Source organism: Apium graveolens, chromosome 4 (genome assembly GCF_009905375.1).
Source record: "Apium graveolens cultivar Ventura chromosome 4, ASM990537v1, whole genome shotgun sequence".
NCBI classification, from domain to species: domain Eukaryota; kingdom Viridiplantae; phylum Streptophyta; class Magnoliopsida; order Apiales; family Apiaceae; genus Apium; species Apium graveolens.
In genome coordinates this window covers 64,508,587-64,520,608 of record NC_133650.1, presented here as the reverse complement: position 1 = coordinate 64,520,608, position 12,022 = coordinate 64,508,587, and positions in this window count along the sequence as shown.

Genomic DNA, 12,022 nt, shown 5'->3' with positions numbered 1-12,022 from the left:
AGGATCGAGAAGTCGAGGAACAACTGGGTGGATGAAATTGAAGGGTTTTTAGCACATAAATGTAGCGAAAACGTAAATTTAAATCTTAAAAAAAAACGAAACCCTCCGCAGGATCCATGCGAAAAATAATATTTAATTCATAGTTCAGTATGTTTACCTTAAGAAACTTTACGTTAATGGAAAGATGGAGGTCTTTAATGGTGATCCAAAAATGATGAACGGAGATCCTTAGCAGCTGCTCCTCAAGTGTGAAGCACTCCACCGGTATCCACCAAGAAAGCGATGTAATGAAGGAGGAGGAGATGGAAAGAATTAGGGTTTAGTAAATCTTTTTGGTTGAGGCAAAAATAGGGTCTATAATAGTATATTTGTAGGAAAAATTTTTAGCTTAAAATTTTCCCATAAAATATTATTATTATTAACCCTTTATTATTCTCACTAATAATTAAAACACCTTTTAATTATTAATCCTTTTTCTAAACTCTTTAGAAATAATTCTCTCACTTGATTTAATTTCCAAAAATTAAATTCTTAATTAGTAATATTAAGAACCTTTTCTTAATTAATTTATAATCAATTAAATCTCATTTAATCAATTATTAAATTTGCCAATTAATTATTTATTTCATAAATAAATAATTATCAGCCATTATTAATTAATTCCTCCACCATTAAATCATTCTCTTTTATGGTGTGACCCTGTAGGTTCAATATTAAGCCGGTAGTAGAAATAAATAATAATAAAACTATTTTATCATTATTTATATAAATTTTCTAATTCATTAGATATGATTAATTAATTAATCATATTTATTTTACATCGCGAGGGATACTTCTCAGCATATCGCGACTATCCGGATAATACGAATTCACTGCTTAGAATACCAAGAACCTATTCAGTGAGTAGTTACCGTACAATTAATTCCTTCTACCCTGCAATGTCACGATTAAATACAAGGCATGGAACTTGTGTCAAGCCTATCTTATTTAATCACTTGTTTTCACATTCACTATGCTTAGTTCTATTTAATGTAAATTAGAAACTCCTTTCTAATTTCATTCACTCTGGCCAGAGATTCCTGAACTAACATAAGTGGATCATCATTGAACATTCTCTTCCCACACTAGAAGGGATAGATCCTTTATTGATCATACACTATCTCCGTGTACAAATTCCTATACCCAGTAGAGCCCTTATAATTGTCCCTTGAGACTAAGAACTAGACCAAAGCATAGTTCAGTGTACACAAGATGACTATGATGACCTCAAGTCTAAGGATACTTGTACAACTATCACTATGTGAACAACTGCTGACACGTGAGTGAACTCCATCAGTTGTTCAGCTGTGTGAGTCATGTTCGGTGAACTTATTCTATAATAAGCACCTACATACTAGCTATAGTGTCACCACACAAATGTCTATGAGAACAGACATCCTTCATAATGAAGCAAGCATAGTATGTACCGATCTTTGCAGATTATTAATTACCAGTTAGTAATCCTACGACCAGGAACTATTTAAGTTTAGAGTTATCATCTTTTAGGTCTCATTATTATGATCTCATCACAATCCATAAAAAGCTTTACTCTAAACTGTGGTATATCTTATTTAAACATTTAAATATATAGAGCCCGCAATAAAAACAAAACAAGTCTTTTATTAATATCAATGAAATCAAAACAGATTACATAAAAGTTATTCCTAAATCCTCATACATGATTGGACTTAGGACATATCTCTTTCAATCTCCCACTTGTACTAAAGCCAATCACTCTGGTATCTAATACCCATCTTGTCTTTATGACGATCAAAGTGACTCTGAGAAAGTGGCTTTGTGAGTGGGTCTGCTACGTTGTTATGTGTGTCAACTCTCTCGACATTGACATCTCCTCTATTTTTAACTCAGATTCACCACCAAGATCAAGAAAAATGTCCTGAGTCCTTCACAAGTACTTAACGATGTTTTTCACTGCTTTCCAGTGGTCTTCACCTGGATTGGACTGATATCTGCTCGTCACACTAATTGAATAAGCAACATCAGGCCTTGTACACAACATCGCGTACATGATAGATCCTATTGTTGAAGCATAAGGAGTCTTACACATACGCTCTCTTTCCTCAGGTGTCTTAGGAGACATTTTTCGGAAAGGGACACTCCATGGCTCATCGGTATGAGACCTCTTTTGGAGTTTTCCATGCTAAACCTTTTAAGCACTTTCTGGATGTATGTACCCTGGGTAAGACCTATCATTCTTCTAGATCTATCTCTATAGATCTTCTTTTATGAATGTAGGATGTTTCTCCCAAGTCCTTCATGGTGAAGTTCTTTGATAGCCATACTTTGACTGATTGTAGCATCGGTATATCATTTCCTATAAGAAGTATGTCATCCACATACAATACAAGAAATGTTACCGCGCTCCCACTAACCTTCTTGTAGACACATGGTTCATCTATGTTTTTGATAAAACCAAACTCTTTGATTGTCTCATCAAAACGGATGTTCCATCTACGAGAAGCTTGCCTTAAACCATATATGGTTCGCAGCAGCTTAAACACTAGGTGTTCATTTCCCTTGAAAAGAAAACCCTCTGGCTGTGTCATATACACTTCCTCCTCAAGTTCCCCATTGAGGAAGGCCGTTTTCACGTCCATTTGCCAGATCTCATAGTCGTAGTAAGCAGCAATCGCAAGCAAAATCCGAATTGATTTTAACAGGGCTACAGGCGAAAAAGTTTCATCAAAGTCAATCCCTTGCCTTTGTTTGAATCCTTTTACCACGAGCCTGGCCTTATAGGTCTCCACCTGGCCATCTGCTCCAATCTTTCTTTTGTATAACCATTTGCACCCAATAGGTTTAACACCTTCAGGCGCCTCAACCAGAGTCCATACTTGGTTGGTATACACAGATTCCATTTCGGATTTCATGGCACTATGCCATTTCTCTGAATCAACACTACTCATAGCCTCATTATAGGTCATAGGGTCGTCATCATCAATTATTGACAACTCATTATCATTCTTAATGACAAGGCCATAATACCTCTCAGGTTGGCAAGACACTCTCCCTATCCTATGAATGGGCTGTTCCACAGAAGGTTGTTCAGTCTGAACAGGTGTTTCCACTTGATCCGTAGTAGTTTGTGCTTCTTGAACTTCATCAAGTTCAATTTTGCTCCCACTGTTTCCTTCAAGGATAAACTCCTTTTCCAAGAAGGTAGCATGTCTGGAGACAAACACCCGATGATCGGTGTAAAAGTAATACCCAAAGTCTCTTTAGGATATCCCACAAAATTACATTTTACGTATCGAGATTCCAGCTTATCTGGGTCAACTTTCTTGACATAAGTTGGACATCCCCAAATCTTAATGTGTTTAAGACTCGGTTTCCTTTCATTCCATATCTCATATGGTGTTTGAGGAACAGATTTGGAAGGAACCTTATTCAGTAAATATGCTGAGGTTTCCAATGCATAACCTCATAGGAATACTGGAAGATTCGCATAGCTCATCATGGACTGAACCATGTCTAACAAAGTTCAATTTCTCCTTTCAGATACCCCATTTAACTGTGGAGTATATGGAGGAGTCCAATGGGAGACTATACCATTTTCTTTGAGATAATCTAGAAACTCTCCATTCAAGTATTCACCACCTCGATCTGATCGAAGAGTAATAATACTGTGTTTGGTTTGTTTCTCCACTTCATGTTTATATTCTTTGAACTTTTCAAAGGCTTCAGACTTGTGTTTCATCAAACACACATATCCGAATCTAGATCTATCAGCTATGAAAGTAATGAAGTATGAAAATCCACCCATGACTTGCGTAAACATTGGTCCACATACATCTGTGTGTACTAATCCTAACAAATCTGCAGCCATCTCTCCATGTCCACTAAATGGAGATTTGGTTATTTTACCCAATAGACAAGACTCGCATGTAGGATATGATTCAAAATCAAAGGGGTCAAGTAAATCTTCCTTATGCAATGTCCGCAGTCTATTTTCACTAATATGACCTAGCCTACAGTGCCATAAATAGGTCAGATTTTCATCATCTCATTTTCTTTTATTAGTTTGTTCAATCTGAAGTAAATCATGCTCTACGTCACATACATACAGACCATTATTTAAAATGCCACGTCCAAAAAGAACATCATCTCTAAGGATAGAACATTCATTATTCTTAATAATAAATGAAAAACCATCCACATCCAACATAGGAATAGAAACAATATTCCTCACAATAGAGGGAACGTAATAATAATTATTCAAAATAATAGTCTTGCCCGTAGGCATATGTAAACTAAATGATCCTACAGATATGGCCGCAACCTTTGCTCCATTGCCCATACGTAGAATCACCTCATCTTTTTCAAGAGTCCTACTTCCCTTTAGTCCTTGCAACAAATTGCAAATATGAGAACCACAGGCGGTAGCTAATACCTGAGTAGAAATTTGACCTAGTGACATATTAACTTCGATCATGAACATGCCTGAATCAGAAGCGGTAGTCTCACTACCCTTCTTCTTCAATTCTGTAAGGTAAACCTTGCAGTTCCTCTTCCAGTGCCCCAACTTGTTACAGTGAAAACAAACAGCTAAATTAGGACCAGTCAACTTGTGAGCATCTAGTATGCTCCGGAGTGATAGTGCAGAAGACAAGACGAATATAGTAAATCTGTAAATGATAAACACATAACAACACTTAGCAAATATTCATTTTCATTTCAAAACACTCTATAAATCGGGTCTTTATTCATAAGTGTCTCCCACTAGTTTATCTAATTTTTTTCATCCCTCTAAGTGAAAATTAAGCATTCATAATGCTAGTGGGAATAGGGATCCTACATTCCATCACACAACCTCGGCTGTGGCACGAAACGTCATGTGATGTTCAATAGGCAGACAACTCTTGTCAATTACATCTTATGTTATTCCCTAATATAAGTTTAGCCTCTTGAATAATTGAGTCACGGTTGTGGCACGACAAACTCAATATTCTAAGTCAAATCTAACCCAACATTTCATACAATTGAATCAGTCTCCAACGGCCGACGGCTGTAGCACGTACCGACCTTTAGATTCTAATTCAATGTACATATCTCTATGTAATAGACAAGTATTTCTTATTTCGAAATTAAAGCCCTCGGCTGTAGCACGAAACGACAATGATTTAAAAATAAGAACCACTTTCTACCATGTTGGAAGGCTATGACCGACATAAGCTCGTTGTGTCATTGGCCAATTACTACTTGATATTATTTAATTTTAGAGGGATTATATTACGTTACAATCATAATCATATTATAAAGAGATTCTTCCTTTTAAATTAAATATTTCAAATCAATAATCGATAATTAGATGATTCCCAGATCGGGTGGAGCATTGTCAAGAGGCGTCACTTAATAACCCTTTCTTACAGATAGAAATCTATTGTTGACAGAATCATCCTTTCTCTCAATATTGAAAATTCATATTCAATTACGTGTTTCATAAACACAAGAATCTCATGATCGTATTCATAATATTTATTGTTAAGGCAAGAAACGATTCCTATTCTAGATTTTCTAGAGCACGCCTTATATTGATTTAAGTTCACCTAAATCTATCATCGCATGGTAAACATATGCATATATCTCATATATAAAATTAAATAAACAAGTAAATGTAAAGTGCAATAAAGTAAATGTGTTTGGTTATGGCCTTATCCTATGTGATCTTTATCAAGCTCATGATAAAGATCAAGGTCAATATAATATGGTGACGGAAATAAATACAACTACTAATTACATAAGTCTTCTTCTTTGTTTAGACTTCTTGTATGCCTCGTCTTCTTTTTTGTATCACCTCCATTGGATAGCCTTCTCGAGTATTCAATTACATTACATGATTGAAATTAAAACTAATCTAATGAACTTACAAGAATAACTCGAGGTACATTCGAGATTTATGATTACAAAGATCGACGACATGCAAGTCATATTTAAAACCAAAACCATTACACTAAGGTCGAAAGGCCATAAGCATCCACCATGCTCATACAACACATAAAAGCATGTTAAAACACATAATCTGATCTTAATATATCATATTCTCCATGATCTAATCATAAAAAGAAAATATGACAAAAATCAGAAAAATCAGAATCAAATCAGAAAAACAAGAATCACTGTTTATGGGCAGTAAACGATGTCAAACGCCTTACAGACAAGTCGTTGATAGCTTTAGCTATCAGTTTTGTTCAGATGCTCGTTTACCTATGGAATAGAGTTTTTGTTTGTGTAAATCGGACACCAGACCCAGATTTCAGCAAATCTGCAGCAGCCAATTCAGAATCCGTATCTAATATGATTCTCATAATTAGAACAAACATAAATCATGTATATATCAGTATATATACAGATTACATAATCATCTTATGATTATACAACTCACATTAATATCATATATTCAAAACCATACATATATAAGCATATTATATCAACATCAAATCATGGCGAATCACATACATGCTCATATATCGAAAACAGTTAAACACATAAACGAATTAAAAACTTTTCGCAAGTAGCTCTGATGCCATTGAAGGGTTTTTAGCACAAAAACGCAGCGAAAACATAAATTTAAATCTTAAAAAAACCGAAACCCTCCGCAGGATCCATGCGAAAAATAATATTTAATTCGTAGTTCAATATGTTTTCCTTAAGAAGCTTTACGTTAATGGAAAGATGGAGGTCTTTAATGGCGATCCAAAAACGATGAACGGAGATCGTTAGCAGCTGCTCCTCAAGTGTGAAGCACTCCACTGGTATCCACCAAGAAAGCGATGTAATGAAGGAGGAGGAGATGGAAACAATTAGGGTTTTGTAAATCTTTTTGATTGAGGCAAAAATAGGGTCTATAATAGTATATTTATAGGAAAAAATTTCAGCTGAAAATTTTCCCATAAAATATTATTATTATTAACCCTTTATTATTCTCACTAATAATTAAAACACCTTTTAATTATTAATCTTTTTTCTAAACTCTTTAAAATAATTCTCTCACTTGATTTAACTTCCAAAAATTAAATTCTTAATTAATAATATTAAGAACCTTTTCTTAATTAATTTATAATCAATTAAATCTCATTTAATCAATTATTAAATTTTCCAATTAATTATTTATTTCATAAATAAATAATTATCAACCATTATTAATTAATTCCTCCACCATTAAATCATTCTCTTTTATGGTGTGACCCTATAGGTTCAATATTAAGCCGGTAGTAGAAATAAATAATAATAAAACTATTTTATCATTATTTATATATATTTTCTAATTCATTATATATGATTAATTAATTAATCATATTTATTCTACATCGTGAGGGATACTTCTCAGCATATCGCGACTATCAGGATAATACGAATTCACTGCTTATACCAAGAACCTATTCAGTGAGTAGTTACCGTATAATTAATTCCTTCTACCCTGCAATGTCACGATTAAATACAAGGCATGGAACTTGTGTCAAGCCTTTCTTATTTAATCACTTGCTTTCCCATTCACTATGCTTAGTTCTATTTAATGTAAATTAGAAACTCCTTTCTAATTTCATTCACTCTGGCCAGAGATTCCTGAACTACCATAAGTGGATCAGCATTGAACATTCTCTTCCTACACTGGAAGGGGTAGATCCTTTATTGATCATACACTCTCTTCGTGTACAAATTCCTATACCCAGTAGAGCCCTTATAATTGTCCCTTGAGACTAAGAACTAAACCAAAGCATAGTTCAGTGTACACAAGATGACTATGATGACCTCAAGTCTAAGGATACTTGTACAACTATCACTATGTGAACAACTGCTGACACGTGAGTGAACTCCATCAGTTGTTCAGCTGTGTGAGTCATGTTCAGTGAACTTATTCTATAATAAGCACCTACATACTAGCTATAGTGTCACCACACAAATGTCTATGAGAACAGACATCCTTCATAATGAAGCAAGCATAGTATATACCGATCTTTGCGGATTATTAATTACCAGTTAGTAATCCTACGACCAGGAACTATTTAAGTTTAGAGTTATCATCTTTTAGGTCTCATTATTATGATCTCATCACAATCCATAAAAAGCTTTACTCTAAAATGTGGTATATCTTATTTAAACATTTAAATAGATAGAGCCCGCAATAAAAATAAAACAAGTCTTTTATTAATATCAATGAAATTAAAACAGATTACATAAAAGTTATTCCTAAATCCTCATACATGATTGGACTTAGGACATATCTCTTTCAGAAATACTCCCAATACTATGGGCCTATAGGACGACCTGTAGAGTCACGACTGGTGCAACTCCCTTCATGTTAGCATATGGGGTAGAAGCAGTTGCTCCTGTAGAGATATCACATTCCTCCCCAGGATTCAAGCTTTCAATACTGAGGAAACTGAGGAAGGGCAAAGGTTAGCCCTGGATCTAATTGATGAAGTACGAGATGATGCACATGCGAAGATAGTATAATATCAGAAAAAGGCTTCGTTCTACTATAACCTAAGGGTTAAAGAAAGGTTCTTCAAACAGGGTGACTTAGTCTTGAGGAAGGTAGAAGCCTCTGTTGTAGGGCAGAAAGGGAAGCTTGCCCCAAATTGGGAAGGGCCATACATGGTCAAGAGTGTTCAAGGTAGAGGAACCTACAAGCTTGAGACTATGGATGGCTTTGAAGTCCCAAGAACTTAGCATGCACAAAACCTGAAGATTTACTATGTGTTAGGCGGTTGAGCACAATTCTCACTTGTCAAGATGACAAGTAGGTTGAAAAGCACCTTGAAGCTTTGCTTGCTTAGGATTTACATGTTTTAGTTTGAGGTTTATTAAGACTTGTTTAAGGGATGAATCCCAACAATTTGTGAAATTCAGAAAGTTTTCAAAATATGTTTCAGTAACAAGACAAGTAAACTAAGTGCATAAGATGAAAGCATAAAGTTCGATAAATAAAACTTGTTCGAATAAATAGTACAAAGTCTGATAAACAAAGTCTCGAAGACAAGATAAAATAAATAAGCCACGCAGGGCTAGAAAAGCTCTAAGGAGAAAAGGTGCCCTCGGCATCCATATCATCATCTCCTCCGCTATTGCTGGAAGTCTTAGTCATCCCGGAGAAGGAAGAGATATCATCCGCAGCAGGCCTCGAACACGACTCGGGAGTAGGAAGACGCGGGTCCTGAGGGATACGATCCGAGACAACCACCCGGGTACGAAACCTCTGCAGCAAAGCCTCATCATTAGGGCAGACATAGTCCGCTGGGTTAAAAACAGGACAAGCCTCGTTCACGGTCCCAAGGGTCGTGTCCCAGCCAGTCCTATAAAACCCAGGGAAGACTGAATCGTCCCTCACCCTCATGGACCGGGTAAACTCCTCCGAGTCCAAGTAGTTGTTAATCGCCTTATCTTTCTCGGCCCGTAGGACCACCATCTCAGCATTGGACTCTCCTAGCTCCTCCTTCTTACGCTTCAGCTTCCGCTCCAAAGCGGCGTACTTCTTCTGCTGCTTCCTGAGGGCATTATCAGCTTTGTCAGAAGCCCTCTTCCATGATTTAGCTTGCCTCACAGCACCTTGAAAGTAGGCGTTAGACTGAAACGAAATAATAAACGAGGATATAGTAAGGCAAGAAAATGCTACAAGTAAAAAAAGAAAGAAAAATTTCAAGGAAGGGTCATACCGAGGCCAGGGACTGAGCTCCCATGAGCTTTATCCTCTCCAGGTCAGGGGTAGCAACCACGTAAGTAAAGTCCTTGGGGGTTACGCCATGGTAGGACCAATTCCAAGCATGCTTCATGGATCCAACCACGGTATCCCCTCGGCGGTATCCCCAAAGAGGCTGAAAGGCGCCCGTAGCAACAGAGACAGGAGCAGCAGCAGTAATAGGGGCACTGTGGGCATCAGCTCCCTCAGCTGGAACTCCACTATGGGCTCCTTGTGCTTCCGTAAGAAGCTATGCTCCGTAGCCTTTCCTCGAGTATCCAGACCCGCAAGGCGAGCCTTCTTCATCCTGGCAGTCTCCTCAACGAGAGGCACATTATCCTCGTTGATTTCCTTAGCAGCTGCAAAAAAAGAGAAAAAATGAAATAAGTGGTGTCAATAATGCATGAAAGAAAGAAAAAACGAGAAGAGAAGAAAAATACCCTGTTGAGAAACAGGATAGTCCCACGTGGATGAGGGAGAACTCCTCTAAAAGAGTCCAGCTGATAGTGACACCATCATCCCGAGTAAGCTCATCATAAATGATAGTTTCCTCGGGGGTTAGGTGAATGGATTTGAGGCTACCATCACTAACCTTCCCGAAGGAAGATCTGAAGAGGGTGCCCCAGTCACCATTCTCCCACCTTAACACGACAAAACTATTCCTCCAATTTTGGTTATTGTCGGGAATGGAGGCGCTGTTTAAAATGTGCTTACACTTGGGCTTTTGTTTAATGTAGACATGTTAGATATGAATACAACACATAGGGGGGAGGGGTGAATGTGTTTTGGCTTTAATGTTTGATTTTCGATCGACTTAGGCTTTAGCAGTTGGTTGTTGTTTATGATTTAGTAGAATGGATGTTAAACATAAATAGCTGTGCAAATATGTAAAACAAAGATCTTCAAAACTCACTTAATTTTATATTAAAAATCAAGCAGTGTTTTGCTACAAAATCTCTAAGTTCTTGTTTTAGAACTTAGCTTCTTTCTTGAGAGAGAACACACAAATTTTTCTATTCTTTTTGTTCTCCTTGTTAATTAGAGGACCAGTGTTAACTTTATAACTCAGTTAACTGCTGGTTTACACGGTGGATAATAAATATGCTATTAGCTTTTCTAAACTGTCACTTGTCATTTCTATTTATAGAAAAGCAAATCTTCCATTTCTAGCTTAGCATATCTTTAGCTTCTCGTGATTACTTTAATCTCCTCTGTCAGTTAATCTTTGCCATTGATCTTGCACATCTCTCAAGCTGCTTTTTGTAGACTTTTCAATTCAGCTGTGTGAATTGTTTGTTGATTTGCAACCTTGGATATTAAACTGTTCTGCAATTCTATACTTAGAGAAATTTCTCCACTTCGAGATCTTCATTTAAGCTTTAGAGAACTCGACATCTCAATAGGCATGTTGGCTTGTCGATATCTCTGAAACTTCATTGCTGCCTAGACTTATCGACAACTCTGAGTTCTCTAGTGAATTTTGGTTTATCAATAACTCAGAGTTCTCTAATGGACTTTGGCTTATCGATAACTCAGAGTTCTCTAATGAATGTATACTTTTTGATATCTCTGAGTTCTAGACAGACAATTCCTGAGTTCTCTACACCCGGTGGATGTTGCTTATCCGTTGAGTAGTGATGGCTTATCCGTCGAGTAAACATTCCTCATCCGTCGAGTAGATATTGCTCATCCGTCGGATACTCTCAGGAGTTTAAATAACTTCTCGATAAGTCATTCTGAAGTTCTCGAATGATTTCTCTATAACACTAATTTTGTGACTTGTAGAGATCTTGACTTAGAATGTTTTACACCAAACAGATTTATTCAACTCCAAGTTTCTTCATAATTCTTCTGAGGCATGATCTTCTTGATCTTCTTCCAGATAGAATTCTTAGGATTGACACTGTTTAGAGAAAAATGCTCCAGTCTGCTCCATTTACATTTTATAGACATTAAGTGTTACAAATATGAATTACAGATTAAGGTTACAATACAACTAATCTTAGGGTTGTCAATATGACTTAGTCTTGTTATGATACAGGCATGTCTTGCACAACAATCTCCCCCAATTTATGAGAAGATTATTTATCACAAATTTATGCCTGTTAACAAGACTAACCCTGTAACACCCCCAAATCCGGGGTCGGGGATCCGGGTTGTCACGAGTTCCATTTCCCTTAATATCACCCAATCTTAATACACAATCAACTACTCTGTACTGTGACCCCACAATAAACACACAAACCACAAGTTATAGTCTCAGAGATGAATATCCAAAAATAATCA